Consider the following 18,158-nt stretch of genomic DNA (forward strand, 5'->3'; position numbering starts at 1 on the left):
TGTGGATCTGGACCTCAAAAAATCCAGGTTATCCTAGAATTACATACTTATTTCTGGAATTTCACTAGTATTTCTAAAATTTCTTCTATTAGGTTCTGTCTCCCACAACACATAGTGTTGAGTTTGGACTCTCTGAGGTTTGAGAGGCACTTTTATGATTTCCTTAGAAGTTTTATTTATGAAGAAAATAACTTTTGCCTTGCTGCCCTGTGAACATCTCAGTTTGGAATACTGTTTATAAACTAACAAAGTAGAAATTAAAATTAATCTTATTGTTACATACACTTGCATATTTTTAATCTGCAATATAAAGTTAATTGTTAATTTTTTAAATTATTGAAAGCATAAGATGCAGGAGAAAATAGAATAAATATTTCAAAATAATAATTGTCAGCTTTTTGAGGAAAAATTGTCCAATAAATATTATTTATCTCTTAGATTTTTGCTTTCTGCTAAGAAGAAAAAGGAAGTCAGAGATGTTCAAAAGAAATGGCAGGATTTAGGGACAGATTTTAGAGTGGCCTCTAATTGCTTACTGACCACAAATGATTTAGTTCAATTTTCCATTGCTCTTTTCTTTTGTGAAAATGGTAGATGATCTCTTCCTTACAGCACAAATATACAATATACAGAGTCATAAAGTACACAAAGGTATACCTCTCTCTTTGATTATATTAATAGCCTTCTCCTGAGACCCCATATCACCAATATCTGTTTCTCTATATTATTTATTGAATCAAAATGACCTTTATGATTACTTTGTTTCAGCTTAAAACATTCAATCATTCCTCTTTTCCAGGAGGAGCAAACTCAAATTCTTCTACTCACCACACAAAACCTGTGCCAATTGAACTGGAGTGTCTCTTTCCTGCTTTGCATGTTGTGTCCGTCCTCATGTGATAATTTGGCTTTTCCTTGCTTTTCTGAACCATTTCTCACCCTAGGCACTCAAATAAAGCTTTCAGTGTGGCCAACTCAAGCTGGTTTTACATGTTGTTTTCTATCTGCCTGTTTTCTGTCTCCTCTTTTCTTTCTAACTGACAAGCTCTCCTCGTCTTTTAAGATCTAACTGAATTATCACCTCCCCTAAGAGTCTTCCCTTTATTGTGCCCATCTTTGCATGAAAAGTTCCTTTGATATCTGTAATTTTTCTGAAGAGATCTCTAGTCTTTCCCATTCTATTCTTTTCCTCTATGTCTTTGCATTGATCACTGAGGAAAGCTTTCTTATCTCTCCTTGCTACCCTTTGGAACTCTGCATTCAAAAGGGTATATGTTTCCTTTTCTCCTTTGCCTTTTGCTTCTCTTCTTTTCTTACTTGTTTGTAAGACCTCCTCAGACAACCATTTTTCCTTTTTGCATTTTTTTTTTTTTCTTGGGGATGGCCTTAATCACTACCTCCCATACAATGTCATGAACCCCTGTTCATAGTTCTTCAGGCACTCTGTCTATCAGATCTAATCCCTTGAATCTATTTGTCACTTCCACTGTATAATCGTAAGGGATTTGATTTAGGTCATACCTGAATGGTCTAGTGATTTCCCTACTTTCTTCAATTTAAGTCTGAATTTGGCAATAAGGAGTTCATGATCTGAGTCACAGTCAGCTCCTGGTCTTGTTTTTGCTGACTGTATAGCACTTCTCCATCTTTGGCTGCAAAAAATATAACCAATCTGATTTTGATATTGACCGTCTGGTGATGTCCATGTGTAGAGTCTTCTCTTTTGTTGGAAGATGGTGTTTGCCATGACCAGTGCATTCTCTTGGCAAAAACGGGCACAATAAAGGACAGAAATGGTATGGACCTAACAGAAGCAGAAGATACTAAGAAGAGGTGGCAAGAATACACAGAAGAACTATACAAAAAAGATTTTCATGACCCAGTTAATCACGATGGTGTGATCACTCACCTAGAGCCAGACATCCTGGAATGTGAAGTCAAGTGGGCCTTAGGAAGCATCACTATGAGCAAAGCTAGTGGAGGTGATGGAATTCCAGTTGAGCTCTTTCAAATCCTAAAAGATGATACTGTGAAAGTGCTGCAGTCAATACGCCAGCAAATTTGGAAAACTTAGCAGTGTCCACAGGACTGGAAAAGATCAGTTTTCATTCCAATCCCAAAGAAAGGCAATGCCAAAGAGTGCTCAAACTACTGCACAATTGCACTTACCTCACAGGATAGTAAAGTAATGCTCAAAATTCTCCAAGCCAGGCTTCAAAAGTACACAAATCATGAACGTCTAGATGTTCAAGCTGGTTTTAAAAAAGGCAGATAAACCAGACATCAAATTGCCAAAATCCTTTGGATCATTGAAAAAGCAAGAGTGAACTGAAGTTGCTCAGTTGTGTCACACTCTTTTCAACCCCATGGACTGTGGCCCACCAGGCTCCAAAAGTCCAGAGTCCTAGATTGGGTTGCCATTTCCTTCTCTATGGGATCTTCCTGATGCAGGTATCAAACCTGGGTCTCCCACATTGCAGGCAGACGCTTTACCATCTAAGCCACCAACAAAAAAAACATCTAGTTCTGCTTTATGACTACACCAAAACCTTTGACTGTGTGGATCACAACAAACTCTGAAAATTCTTCAAGAGATGGGAATACCAGACCACTTGACCTGCATCTTGAGAAATTTTATGCAGGTCAAGAAGCATCAGTTAGAACTGGACATGGAACAACAGACTCGTTCCAAATCAGGAAAGGAATACGTCCAGGCTGTATATTGTCACCCTGCTTATTAAACTTATATGCAGAGTACATCATGAGAAATGCTGGGCTGGATGAAGCACAAGCTGGATCAAGATTGCAAGGAGAAATATCAATAACCTAGATATGCAGATGACACCACACTTATGGCAGAAAGTGAAGAACTAAAGAGCCTCTTGATGAAAGTGAAAGAGGAGAGTGAAAAAGTTAGCTAAAGCTCAACATTCTGTAAACTAAGATCATGGCATGTGGTCCCATCACTTCATGGCAAATAGATGGGAAAACAGTGGAAACAGTGACAGACTTTATTTTTTTGGGCTCCCAAATCACTGCAGATGATGACTGCAGCCATGAAATTAAAAGACATTTGGTCCTTGGAAGAAAAGCTATGACCAAACTAGACAACACCTTAAAAAGCAGAGACATTACTTTGCCAACAAAGGTCCATCTAGTCAGAACTTTGGTTTTTCCAGTAGTCATGTATGGATGTGAGAGTAGGACCATAAAGAAAGCTGTGTGCTGAAGGATTGATGCTTTTGAACTGTGGTGTTGGAGAAGAATCTTGAGAGTCTCTTGGACTGCAAGGAGATCCAATCAGTCCATCCTAAAAGAAATCAGTCCTGAATATTCATTGGAAGGACTGAAGCTGAAGCTCCAGTATTTTGACCACCTGATGAGAAGAACTGATTCATGGAAAATGACCCTGATGCTGGGAAAGATTGAAGGCAGGAGGGGAAGGGGATGACAGAGGAAGAGATGGTTGGATGGCATCACACACTTGAGGGACATGAGTTTGAGCAAGCTCCGGGAGTTGGTGATTTACAGGGAAGACTGGTGTGCTGCAGTCCATGGGGTTGCTAAGAGTTGGACATGACTGAGCTACTGAACTGAACTGGAACACGGCACATACATTTTCCTAATAATTCTCACACTGAAAATCAGATTTTTCAATTCATTACCTTTTTAAAATTCCAAAAGTTTGTAAGTATAATTTGGTAGGAAGTTATTTGCCGGAAACCCAAGTTGAGTTTCAACTGGGCATGGGGTTTTTGCACTACTGGAAAACCTGAAGGTTAAAATGGTACAGCAGCTCTTCTGAAGACATTTCTTACTGTCTTCTGCTTGTTCTCGTTATGTCTAAGTATGTCTACCAGCGTGTACACATTGAGCATTTCCTACTCTATACCAAGCAATCTTTATTCCATAAAGTTATGGTATTCCCAACACAACCTAGACTCTGACAGAGTAGTTTTCTATCCTCAGTCACAGTGGTTTGCCTTGCGCATGTGCACAGATGGACTGTTGCAATATCAGCAACTGGTCATTTGCAGCCTGGCTTGTGTCACCATCACCAAGAGCTTCGTAATTATAGCAAATTTTTCTTCAGTATTTGTCATCGGGTGCTTTTAAATGAGCATGATCATTTGAAAATTTTAGAACAGTTCTACAATTTGGACATATTTGTTTAGTTTTCTGTATAAGCAAGCTTTTTCTATACTTTGTCTTGCCTAGCACCATTGTTTTTGTATCATTAATGATCATCATAGCATGAGGAATTAGAAATAGGATAGTAGATGTTAACATCACTATTTAGAAATTGGTGAAGATAATTCTGATAGAAGACATTGGATGATCTGTGATCTCTGAGAGCTTGTTTGTGTAATATAACAAAAACCAAATGCTTGACTCCTAAATCCCAAGTGCTGGTGTCTATACTAGGTGATTCTAATTCTTCTATATAACTTCACTAGCCCTACACCTTTCTCCCATCTCAGCCAAATCACCAATTATTTTATTTATATTCCATAAGTCTTTACATTTCCCCTTCATATCTTTCCTCCTTGCTTTTATTCTTTTTAGGACCTAGCTCAGTATCTACCACCTTGTAATACTTTAAGTATCTTCTTACTCAGCTGACTGCTTCCAAACTACTAACTCCTCCTATGCAGTATACCATTTTCCTGCCTTTCATTGTCATACATCTGACTGTGATGCTTTGATTACTAGGCAGTTTCCTATCACCCCAAGAGGCCACACTCTTTAGAACATGACAGTGAATCATTCTGTTAGCCCTGTTTTCTTCTCCGGCTTCCAGTCTAATCGTTCCTTACCCCTTGCATACCTCAATTCATTGGTGCTGTCCCCTTTCAATTATCTTAATGAACACATGAGTGTGTTTTAAAGGCTGTTCACTAGAGTATTTTGGTATCTGAAAGCACTTCCCCATTGTCTCCCTGATTCTGTCTTAAAGGGCCAACTTATAAATATTAAATTTTTGTTTTGTGTCTCCACCTCCACACATTCCAGCCATAGATTTCGTGTTGCTTTAAGAATACCTCTGTTCGTATATTTATGCATCACACATGAAAGAATGAAAATTCTTTCATGACTGCAAGAATCATTGAGGTCAAGAAATTTTTCCTGTAAATTTAAAGGAAGAAATTGCACTTTCATATGTTTAACAAATAAATCCAATATTGAAGATTTTTACATTGGCTAGAAAAGCATATTTACAAATTTGTTTTGTGCTTTACTTGTAAATTATTAAAGTATGTAAATAAGCTTTATTCACTTAGCTTAAGTTCAGCAACAAAATCACATAGAATATCCAATTTTAAAAGTTCTATCCGTAGAACAAGTTTTTTTTTCCAATTAGTTATTTTAGAAAATAAAATAAAATAAAATAAAAATAAGTTATCTGGGTAACTATATTTAATATGTCTACGTTAAAGAGGTGGATTGTATGCTTAGTTTTCTAATATTTGCCAGGTAGCAAGCACACTGCCAGTAGTAAGTATTGTTGTCTCTACAGTTCCTGACAGAGATATTCACAGATACACTGAAGTAAAAGTGTCATTTCCAAATTTTCCTTGTTGACTTATTCTAGCAGTATTCTCTTATGGTCAAACAACAGTTTTCTTAAAGGAACTTTCTTAGGACTATTTCTATTTTATCAGGGCTAATTAAGGTACAGTATATTAGAAGGTGTGATGCACAAACCCCACTTAATTGGACATTCACAAACTTTAAAAGTCTCAGTCCATGGCTAGTGAATAAATGAGGATACTGCCTCAATCTTTACTCATTGTTGCATCCTAGCTTCCAAGAAGACACTTCACTTTCTACAGTGACAATGCAACTATTTGGCCATGTTCCTAGTGATGACACCAGTCTGTCTGTTTCTCTCTTTGACTCCGTTTCTGGCTGTCTATCCCTCTGCCTGTTTTCCTCTCTGTACACACATACACACACAACCACATATTTGTATATGTGACACCTTAACAGGTCCTATCACATATTCCTGGAGACCTCTAAAAGTTAGAGCAGATAACGTAGAGTCCAGGGAGGAGGAGAAAAGTACGTGGATGCCTAGAAATTAACAGAATCTTCATATTAACAAAAATAGGTAAAGGGGATCTTCAGGGCTGTTTTAGGGGATGATATAAAGAAATGCTCAAGGGGGAAGCTCTGTACAGGAATCAGGAGTGTCAAAAATGAACTGAGGGAGAACTCTAATAAACGGTTCATTTTTGAGCAAAGCAAAAATCACTTTCTACTTGATTGTCATTTGTTGTTAACCAAAGATGTTGTGTACATAGTTGAGGAGCCCCAAGAGAGCATGATGAAATTGCTCATTTGAGTTGAAGGATTGTTTTGTTGTTTAGTTGCTAAGTCCAACTCTTTGTGACCCCATGGACTGTAGCCAGGTCTGTCCATGGGATTTCTCAGGCAAGAGTACTGGAGTGGGTTGCCATTTCCTTCTCCAGGGAATCTTACTAACCCAGGGATCAAAGCTGGGTCTCCTGCACTGGCAGGCGGATTTTTTTTTACTACTGAGCCACCTGGGAGCCCTCGAAGGAATGGGAGGCAATAGTTAAGAGGCAGTAGTTAACAAGCAGCACACATGATTTTTAAGGACAAACATGCATGAAATTATAAAAATACTGCCTTGAACAAAAATGTTGAGCACATCTAACACGTATCAGGTATTGTTTTTGGCTCTTCTGCTGATGGCCTCTTTTCCCCCATATCAGTTTATTAATACTCATGCTGATGTATTTCTGATAGACAGATGGAAGAACCACAGAGAAGCTGAGATTATTTGCTGCTTCTTTGTGTCTCTGGCCAAGTTGGGACACCGATTAATATGAGATACAGATGTCAGCTGTGCAGTCAGTGTCTGCCTCTGGCTGGCGGACAGGCTGCTTTGGCGGTGCAGGTGACAGTTTTCATTTGCTTGGTTTTGTGTAAGTACCTCCCTCCTCACCAGGAAGGAGAGGATCTCTCTGTGGCAGTTTAAGGATGATATTCATTCCCCAGACTCTAAGGACCAGAGATCAAGCTATCGTTTAAGGTATTTTTTATAGTTTTCAGCAACTAAAGTGAAGGTTTAATGAATACTTGTTAAATCAACTTGGACACATAGGAATCTTCTTCTACTTCCACTCCAAATGACTAATTTCCAAACGAGAAGAATTATTCATGTGATTTATTTAAAATGGATACAGATTTGGTTTCCAATCCTGTATATGTCACTTACAAGCTGGATGAGTTTAGGCAAGTTAAATATAGCATTCTGGACCTCACATCCAAATGGGAACAACAGAACTTACCTGATACACTGTTGAGATGATTAGAATGACATCATGCACAATAATTCATATGGCCCACAGTGGGTACTTGTTATTTTGTCTCTTTTCTCTATTGCTTTCTTAGATTGTGTAAAAAAGCCCACAAATATGTGTTCAAATAAAAACTGATAACAACAACAATAATAATAATATGATTGTTTATTATAAGCCCATACTGAGCTAGTGCTTTATATATATATTATGCTGTTTAATTTCTCCAATAACACTATGAAGTAAATAATGTTATTATCCTCATGTTATAGATAAGGGGGGGAAGTGGTAGAATAAAATCCAACTTTGGTTACTTTCATTATTTATTTTTAGTTGCACTGGGCCGTTGTCACTGAGTGTGGGCCTTCTCTACTTGCGGCGAGTGAAGGCTACTCTTCGTTACAGTGCAAAGGCTTCTCATTGCATTGGCTTCTTGCTATGGAGCATGGGCTCTAGGCACATGGGCTCAGTAGTTGTGGCTCATGGACTTTAGTTGCTCTGTGGCATGTGGAATCTTCCCTCACCAGGAATTGAGCCCATGTTCCCTGCATTGGCAAATGGATTCTTATCTACTGTACTATCAGGGAAGTTCTATCTGTTTGTGTTTAAAAGCTCTAAAGCAGAGTCTAGTTATGCTGCCCTATGTTAAGGCCATATTTGTAACATTATATAGCAAGTTAAAAGCTGTTTATAATTTACCTGTTACTGTCAAACATGGGCATGCATGAGAGTGCAAAGACCCCTTGAAAATACCACATGAACATGTAGCCGTTGAGTGACTCTGTAATTACAAACTAGAAGCATCAAGCACCAGTTTTATTTCTGTTTTCAATAGAAAATCTGAGAGCTTCTTGAAGACGGGCCTCAGTCACTGATTTGCCAGACAGTAATCCAATTTGTTCACAGACAGGAAATACTTTGCTTTCAGTTCTGTCATCTCATCCCCTAGAAAACTGGATGATTGCCCGTAAAGCGCGGCCCTGGTGCCACACTCACTGAACAATACTGTGTAGCCATCTCAAAAGAGCTTTTGGCTTCAGGTAAGTCTGAAAAATTAGAGGCTGTTTAGAAAACAATTTAAAAAATCTTCTGCAGTCTTAAGCTACCTCCATTGTATTTATTCCTTCCTGCTGACCTCTCTTACCAAACAATAGTATTTTCCTCCTCTAGAGTCAACCACTCACTTTGTCACAACTTTGTCCTTCTCTTCCAAGCCCCCAAACCTCTAACAGTTTGTTGCATATCCTGGCCCTTGAGTTGCCACTGCCTTTCAGGTAACTGCATAGCAAACCTGTGCCGAAACAAGTGTAATTCCAGCCCTTTTTCTATCAGTGACTGTCTCTCTGCTCTTTGTCTTTGTCTCTGTTCTCAATATCTTCACAGGTAATTTAAAGGTGCTTAATGGAATGATTCCTAAGACTAAGTGTAATGTATTTTATTATTCAAGTCCTGACCCTTCTCCATAGCTTCTACCAGGTCGCCTGACACCATCCCTATCATTTCTTTGCCCCGTCTCAGTTACTAGCACCCACTTTTCTTGCTAATAAAGGCTATTGCCTTTCCTTCTCTGTAAAACTTTCCTTCCTTTGATCTTTGTGAAATTCTACTTTTGGTTTCTCCATATAACTTTAGTTAGTCTATGGTGTTTAAGGCCCTGTGGTAAACTGAAAAGTCCAGAGACTAAGTGTTCAGGTTTTGGCTATGAGGTTATACAAGAAGTTTCATTGGTCAAAGGAATTTGACTCATCCCATCTAACTATGGTGATACCTAAAATCCCATGAGCAGAAAGTTCATCAATAATGTTAGTATCTATAAGGATGTGGTGCTTTAAAGATTCGTACACATTTTATCATTAGATAAATTGTATAATTTATATACAATTGTATATATAAATTGTATCGTTGTATAATATAGCTGGCAATTTATAAAATATGAGTGATTGCTTCATGATGTGCTAAAGTCCAGGAAGCAGAAATCAAATTACCATCATCAAAACATATCTTTGGAGATTCTAAAATCTGCATAGTATTCAACATATAAGTATACTATTTTCTTTTAGTTGTGACTATATAGTATTCTTGGGATTCCCTGGTGGCTCAGATGGTAAAGAATCTGCCTGCAGTGCGGGAGACCTGGCTTCGATCCCTGGAGGAGGGCATGGCAACTTACTCCAGTATATTGCCTGGAGAATCGCCATGGACAGAGGAGCCTGGTGGGCTGTAGTCCGTGGGGTCGCAAAGAGTCGGACACAACTGAGTGACTAAGCACAGCACGTGTAGTGTGATGAGAAAATCACAGTGCTAGTTATCAAAAAATCCAGGCTCCATCCAGCCTCCTCTTGTCTTGTTCTGTGTGACTTAAGGCAATTTAATGCAATAAATTCAATAAGTATTTTTAATGCCTATCATGTATGAGAAACTTGCTAGCCAAAGATATGAAGAGAAGCTAACACAATCCTTTCCCTCAGAGCTTTTACATTAAATTGGAAGGAAAGAAGTCCCATCCTCTTCCTGTGGTGGTTAAAATGCATTATTTCACAGATACTTTCTAGCATCTTTAATATATATTCCGTAGTCTAAGAATTGAAATGTCAAGAAGAAAAAAATGTTCTCTTTCTTGGTATTTTTATTTATTTTTTTATCATTTTTGCAATTTGTTTTTTCCTTCTGTGTATTTTTATCTGTGGTTTTCTTGTTATATTATCAGAGAAGTCAAGGATTCCTTAAGAGCCGGATGATTTTATACTGGAAATATGCCCTGAGAGCCCTCCTAAACCTACCTAACTACCTTTCCTCTGTGTTATTATTGATTACAGGGAGGTTTCATTTGAAGAAATGTGTGGCATGCCTAACATCCATCCTTATGCAGAGGAAAAGCTTGTGTCTCTTGTCACTGATATTATCCTTATTTGTAGAGGCAGGCCATGGGCCATGGTGCTCAGGGTAGGTGGGAGCCCAGACTGCTTCACATCTAATTCTGAGACAAGGACTTAATTAAGCAAAATTTCCACACACCAAGGGGGTGAAGTCAACAGAACTGAAGGTTTTCAGCATCACCATTACTGAAAACACAGTTAAAAGTAGCAGCTAATCCCCTCCTTCTCAGTTTCTTCCTGACACCCTATTTTAAAAATATTGGAACCTTGGAACAGTGTTAATTCTAAAAGTGCCACTCTGACTCCCGAAATTTCGTACTTGCTCTCTTCTCAAATGATACAACTCTGAAGAAGTATGTGTTAAGCAGGCACACTGGGATTGCAGCGGCTGGAGTGTGGTTGTAGAGAAAAACTGTCTTGCCTCCAAGTCAGGAAGTTGGCCCTCAATCCTCCTGAGGAAAGAAATGAGAGAACATTCTTCTCACCTTCATCTCCAGCCTCTGAGACTATACTTGGTGAGAAGCAAGATTTGCCAGAAAACAGACACCTCCTCAGATTATGCCATGACTTTTCCTGCCTGATGAAAATCTACATCCCTCCCAACACAGTTACACCCTTGGAAGGAAGATTCACGAAGACAGCCATCTGCCAGGGAAATAGATGCCCTGTGTTTACTCTGAAACTGCCTCCTTCCAGACTTGCCCTTGAGATGGTTCCCAGTCTGGAATGTACTGCAGCGGGCGGCTGTGCAGGCACACAAAGACTGCATTCCGCATGAACTCCTGTGTTAAGGCCTGATGTGATAAGTTTCCGTGATTTGATGGTCATTTGACAGGATTTGAATCCTGGTCCCGCACTTAACTGTCAAGATGGACTTTGTTATTTAGCCTTTCTGAGCCTCAGAAAGTCGAGGATTCACATGTAGAATGAATCCAAGAATGCCAATTTGTTAGAATGACCTTTAGTGCTCTATGACATGCTGTAGGTGAAGTGACTAGCATGTTACTCAGCAAATAGTTTGCACTTATTAAATGTTACTTATTCTAGGAATTCTGTTGATGCCAGTGTCTGGAAAAATCAAGGGTATTAAGGAAGCCATCACTGGTATAGTCATCTCAGGCTCCAGGAGAATAGGAGGCAATTAGAAAATACGATCTCCCCAGGCCTTCCTTTTTGCTAACTCATAGAACCAGAGCCCTGGGGATGCTTAAGGCCAGCCCCAAAGATGAAAACAATTCATCCTGCGGTGCCAGCTCTTCCACCTCTGTTTAATAGCACAGGCTGGTTGAGAAATTCTCCACATTGGCAGGGTCACTTCTCATGGGGCCAGACTGCTTGGCAGAGCTCCTGGGGCTGTCACGCCACTGTATTTATCTTAAGAAGATCTCTGGAGCATGCTGATTTAGAGGGAGTCCACACTGTCCCAGCAACAAGTCAGCTGTCAGAATGATGTTCTGTTCTCTATAAAATTAATCTCTTGATGCTATAAATTACAAAATATTCACTGTACATCCTTCCCAATGGTGAGATGGTAGAATATCATAGATGGAGTTCTAGTGAACTTTTTAATTGGCAGATGATGACTCCTGATTTGTTTCAAATGGGACATTTATATCCCCGTGACATGATATACAGAGATGTCAAGTGGCGTGTCAAGTGGTGCTCCAGCCTAACGGGCAACAAGAGGCAAAGGAAGCACTTGGATAATGAATGTGATGAATGCTTTCAAGATACTGCCATTTAAAAGCTTGATGCATTTGCTACTAGGTACAGAAGAATAGTCTTTGGTAGAAAAAAAGGATTTATTTATTTTATGGGGAAAATAAATAATCACCAGATGTAGTCTTTTTAAATTAAATGTTTCAGTTGGTATCAGACAGACAGCACCTGGGGAAGACCAACATGGCTGTATATGATGACTCCAAATAGCACAGATAAATTTAGAATTTTCACTCATGAAAAGTGGTGTGATCCCTCTGGCTCTTACAACTGATTGTGTTCATGTTCTAAGTTAAAACATGTTGCACACTAGCAAGCTTTGGTCTCTGTGGAGCCCATTCACATTTCCTTGCACTATCTATCATTTTCCTTGATCCCCATCCGTCACCTACCCACCCTCTTGCTTCCCTGTCCAGCCTCCTACTCACTTGCTCACAATTTTACCTACTCTACTCATGTCTTTGAATGTATTAGTAAGATCATCCACATGTGTGTTTGTTAGGGTGTCTCTGTAGGTATGAGCACATGCTTACCTGTATGTAAGTGGACTTGAGAAATCTCAGCCTAAGAGTTTGAAAAAGAATAGGTACATGTGTATGTGTAACTGAATCACTTTGCTGTATACTGAAACTAATACAACGTTGTTAATCAACTGTACTCCCCTATCGCGTGAAAAATAAAGAGAAAAGAAGTCTCAGCCTACAGTTGGATAGTCAGCTGAATCTCAAATTTCTTTCTCCCTTAACCATATGTTTTTGGCATTATTCAATATCATATCAGGTGGGAGGGCAATCCCTACTGAAGATGTTTTGCTTAGTTCACTTCTGTTTAATTTAGATTAAGGTGCTTCCCTCCCTCTGTTCTATTATCTATCTCCTTAGTAATGGAAGCAACGGGAAGAGCAACTATATATTTAGAATCGAAGAGCCATCTGAATTTGGATTTCAATAATTGTATTCAGGACAGCAGGAGTCCCAAATATCACAGATGTATTAATTATGATATTTCAACATAGAACAGAGAGGAAACATAATCACTTACTTCCTCCACCATTAAGCAAAGTAGCGCAGATACTTGGGGGTGAACTGGAACTTGAGAAGCAATTATTCCTTTCCGGCTTTTCTGACCCAAAGGCAGCCCTAACACTTAGTCCTGGTGTTTCATGGAATTGGTGATATATGTAGGGCACACAAAAGTAACTTTAATTCTGTGAGAACATAAAAGAATATTCTAATTCTTAAAGTGTTTGAATGTTTCTGATAATATGAAGAAGTCTATTATTATCCAAAATAAAAGAGAAAGAATACCACCACACTATCTAAAAACTTAAATTGAGTTCCTACCTTATACCGGGCCTTTTCAATATATACTTTTCTTTTCAATATTCAATCTTTATAATTCTGTATTCTGCATGGTAGCGGTACTTCAGAAAGTGAGCATGCTTAAATGACTTTCCTTATCCTGATTACCTGTTAAGTGGCCAACCAGGAATAATAGCTATAACCCTCCTATTAGTCATCATCTATCAGCTGGGAGTACAGTGGGTACAGAAGTGAATTTCCTGTAGCTTTCTTCCCTGCCTAGGCCTTAGTAACATGTTAGTTACTTTTCATCTTTTGTTCTCACATAAGGACTTTAACTCCTGGAATTCAGGATCCATATAACATTCAACTTGCATTGATACTGACTCCTCCTCAGTTGCTTAAAGAATGCTTTATATCTCTGCTTTCTTTTCTTCCCTCTTCTTCATTGACTTTCTTCTCTCACCTCTTATACCTGTGTAATCTCCATTCTCTAACTCAATGAGTCAGAGTTACTTAATTGTATGAAATTTGTAAAGGTTTTAGCCATGTTTATGGAACGCATCAAAGGTATTGAAACAAAATACATATAAATTTTAAAAGTAACTATTTGGAGTACGCTTTTTTGTTCCTCTGAAAAGACTCCCTATAAAATAAGGTATATGAATAATTGTTCTGATACAGTTTGTTCAATATGTAGAATATTTCTAGAATTGCAGTCTATGTCTAAGGAACTGAATTTTAAATTCTGGCTACTTATATGCCCCACATATGTGTAAAGTGCCAGCTCTGTGCTGGATTGTGTGTTTGAATAAGAATATGGAGAACAAAGACAGCAAATTAAGACTGAATGACCATAATTTGGGAGGATTAGGTATGTGATGTCTGGATATGTGAACCAACTATTGAATTGTCATGTGAGAAGTGCTATGATAGAGATTGTGCTACTATTTTGGAAAAACAGACTAATGGTGTCAGTTGAGACCTTGAGTCAGGAGTTTGCCTACAAAAAGTGGCTCATGAGAGGAGTTTTAAAGAACCAACAGTGGTAATTGTTTCCATATAAAAGAGGGAGAGAGGAGATAATTGGCAATTGGATAACTCTCAAGGTTCATTCTTCTCCATTTCACAGGGTTAGACTTGGTTTAATTCAATTTGTTCTTTTTCCAAGCTAGCTTCTTTAAAGACATGCACAAACTGTTTCTATCACTGTTTTTGTTCTTTTAATTTGTAAGACTATGAATATATATATCATGTCTGACTCTTTGCGACCCCATAGACTGTACAGTCCATGGAATTCTCCAGGCCAGAATACTGGAGTGGGTAGCCTTTCCCTTCTCCAAGACTATGAATGAATTCTCAATATAACTTTTCAAAATCTTAGCGCACCCTTCTAATTCTTTCCAGTTAAATGAAAAATTGGAGCAGGTTTGGAATTTGTAATGCCTTAATTTTTGATACTTTTAATTAAAAAAAGTCATCTGCCACACAGACTGAACCAGTTTAACAAAGCTTTGCCTTACTGAATATCCATGACTTCCTTTATTGGAAAGATAAGATTCATAATTAGCATGCAAACTATCAAAAATAGATTCTCTATGTTAATTAAAAATAATTTCATCTTTTATAGTGGCTTAACTACAGTTCTTAAAGTTTGCAAATGCCATCCAATTGCTCCAAAATGCATTTTTCACAAGTAGAACACAAGTGAACTCTAGCTCAACTCATCTAAAATGATGTTACAAATTAATGTATTCAAGATTAGTGTGGTACTCTAGTACATATAAATAAACGTATTATTGCACTGTAACGAAATTTAGATTTATAATCTTTAAAATTCAAAACCAGCAAAGAATATTTGAAACAAATTTATCTAGTTTAACACCATAACAAGTATAATTAGATCCTAAACATCCATATTAATGAGGAGTCCGGAGTAAGATAATAGATGTGGAAAAGGGAAGAAGGCAGAAAACTAAATGAGAATTGATTCCTTTGGCTACAGATTTCCAGATCTAAGAGATGAGCTCATAGGATCTTCATATCTGTTGAAACACTTAACACATTTCACCTAAAACCAACTTGAGTCTTTGTCTATGTTCTACTACCAGATGGATATATGAGATTGGATGGGTCATTTCTTTTCTTTTTTTTTTTTTTCTTTCTGTAACTGCATTGTGCAATCTCTTAAATGTCTTCTTCTGTTATGTATTCAATTGTGCTAGGTAACTCCTGTGTAAAATATGATTAGACAGGTTGTGTAAAGTGTTAAGCTGCTCCTAGGAAGTGAGCTATAAACTCTGGCAGGGGTAATCGCTCTTTCAAGATATTGAGAATCATCTTTTATACCTTAAAGATGCACAGAGGTATAAAATAGGTTTCTATTTGTATGCCATATTTGTTGTACTGGTTGCCCAGAACACTGTGTTCCAATTCTAAGGCCTAGGTAAGTCTCATGAATTAGCTGTAATGTGCAGTAGCTGAATGTAAACTCTTACATGAAACTTAGGGGGAGCTAAATTGGCCACAAATCATTAAACAGTCTTTTCCCTTAGTGCCTCACAGAGGCAAAGTCAGAGCCTCGTAGGATTCCCATGTGGATAAAGAACCACCAAATATGAAAGCACAGTGAAAGATGACTTAACACACAAGGAAACGAGCAAAATTCAGTAGAACAACATTTATAGACTCTCACATATTAGGATTACCAGCTCTGGTATATGAAGCACCCGTGTGCAAAAGGTAAGAAAATGAACCTGGAGGAAATACCTATGCAATAAGAAGAAATAGAGAAGACAACAACATAAACTTTCTTTAAATTTTAAAAACATTGGCTATATAAAATTATAGTTTCTCCTTTTCTTTGTTCTTTCTTCCTTTATTTTTTAATTGGAGGAAAATTGCTTTACAATGTTGTGTTGGTTTCTATTGCACAACAAAAATCTGCCGTAGTTATACATATATCACCTCCCTCATAATGATACATATATCAGCTCTTGAGCCTCTGTCCCCTCGCCTCTTCCCACTCCTCTAGTCATCACAGAGTTTCAGGCTGGGCTCCCTGCGTTATATAGCAGCTTCTCACCAGCTATCTGTTTTACACACGGTAGGGTATATATGTCTATGCTGCTTTCTCCATTTGTCCCATTCTCTCACTATGCCACTGTGTCCACATGTTTGTCCTCTATATCTGCGTCTCCATTCCTACCCTCCAAATAGGTTCATCAATACCATTTCTAGATTCCATATGTATGTGTTAATCTACTGTATTGTTTTTCTCTTTCTGACTTACTTCACTCTGTATAACAGGCTCTAGGTTCTTCCACCTCACTATATCTGACTCAGATTTGTTCTTTTGATGGCTGAGTAATATTCCATTGTGTGTGTGTGTGTGTGTGTGTGTGTGTGTGTGTGTGTATGTGTATATAGATGTCTATTGACAGATGAATGGATAATGTCAATAGACATCTAGGTTGCTTCCATGTCCTACTTATTGCAAATAGTGCTTCTATGAATGGGGCTTCCCAGGTAGTGCTAGTTGTAAAGAACCCACCTGCCAATGCGGGAGACACAGGAGACTTGGGTTTGATTCCTAGGTTGAAAAGATCTCCTGGAGGAGGGCATGGCGACTCACTCCAGAGTTTTTGCCTGGAGCATCCCATGGACAGAGGAGCCTGGCAGACTATAGGCTACAGGGTCACAAAGGGTCTAAAGTGACTTAGCAGGCATGCACACTGCTATGAGCATTGGGATACATGTGTCTCTTTCAGTTATGGTTTTCTCAGGCTATATGCACAATAGTAAGTTTGTTGAGTCATGTGGTAGTTTTATTCCTAGTTTTTTAAAGGAATCTCTTTCCTGTTCTCCATAGTGGCTATATCAATTTGCATTCCCAACAACAACCCAGGAAGTTTCCCTGTTCTCCACATCCTCTTCAACATTTATTGTTTGTAGATTTTTTAATGATTGCCATTCTGACTAGTGTGAGGTGTTACCTCATTAGAGTTTTGATTTGCATTTCTCTAATAATCAGTGATGTTAAGCATCTTTTCTTGTGTTTATTAGCCATCTGAATGTCTTCTTTGGTGAAGTGTCTGTTTAGGTCTTCTGCACATTTTTTTTGATTGGGCTGTTTGTTTTCATGATTTTGAGATGTTTGAGCTACTTATACACTTTGAAGATTAATCCTTTGTCAGTTGTTTGTTTGCAATTATCTTCTTCCATTCTAAGGGTTGTTTTTTAGTCTTATTGTTTCCTTTGCTGTGCAAAAGTTTTTAAGCTTAATTAGGTCCCATTTGTTTATTTTTGTTTTTATTTCCATTACTCTAGAAGGTGGATCAAAGAGGATCTTGCTGTCATTTAAGTCAAAGAGTGTACTTCCTGTTTTCCTCTAAGAGCTTTTATTTTATAGACATAAATTTAAGTCTTTAAGTCATTTTTAATTTATTTTTGTGCATGGTGTTAGCAAGTAGTCTAGTTTCATTCTTATACATGTAGTTGTCTAGTTTTCCCAGAACCACTTATTGAAGAGGCTATCTTTTCCCCATTGTGTAGTCTTTCCTCCTTTGTCAAAAATAAGGTGCCCTTTGGTGTGTGGGCTTATCTGTGGGCTTTCCATTTTATTCCATTGGTCTATATTTCTTTTTTGTGTGTATGCCAGTACCATACTGTCTTGATGATTGTAGCTTTGAACTATAGTCTGAAATCAGAAGAGTTGATTCCTCCAGCTCCATTTTCCTTTGTCAAGATTGCTTTGACTATTTGGGGTTTTTCGTGTTTTCATACAAATTGTGAAATGTTTTGTTCTAGTTCTGTGAAAAATACTATTGGTAGGGATTGCAGTGAATCAATAGGTAAATGCCTAATTATGATAAATGCATATAATCAAATATTACTCAGAAACAAAAAGGCACAAGCTACTGATACAAGCAACA

This window comes from Dama dama, chromosome 18 (assembly GCF_033118175.1).
Source record: "Dama dama isolate Ldn47 chromosome 18, ASM3311817v1, whole genome shotgun sequence".
NCBI lineage: Eukaryota > Metazoa > Chordata > Mammalia > Artiodactyla > Cervidae > Dama > Dama dama.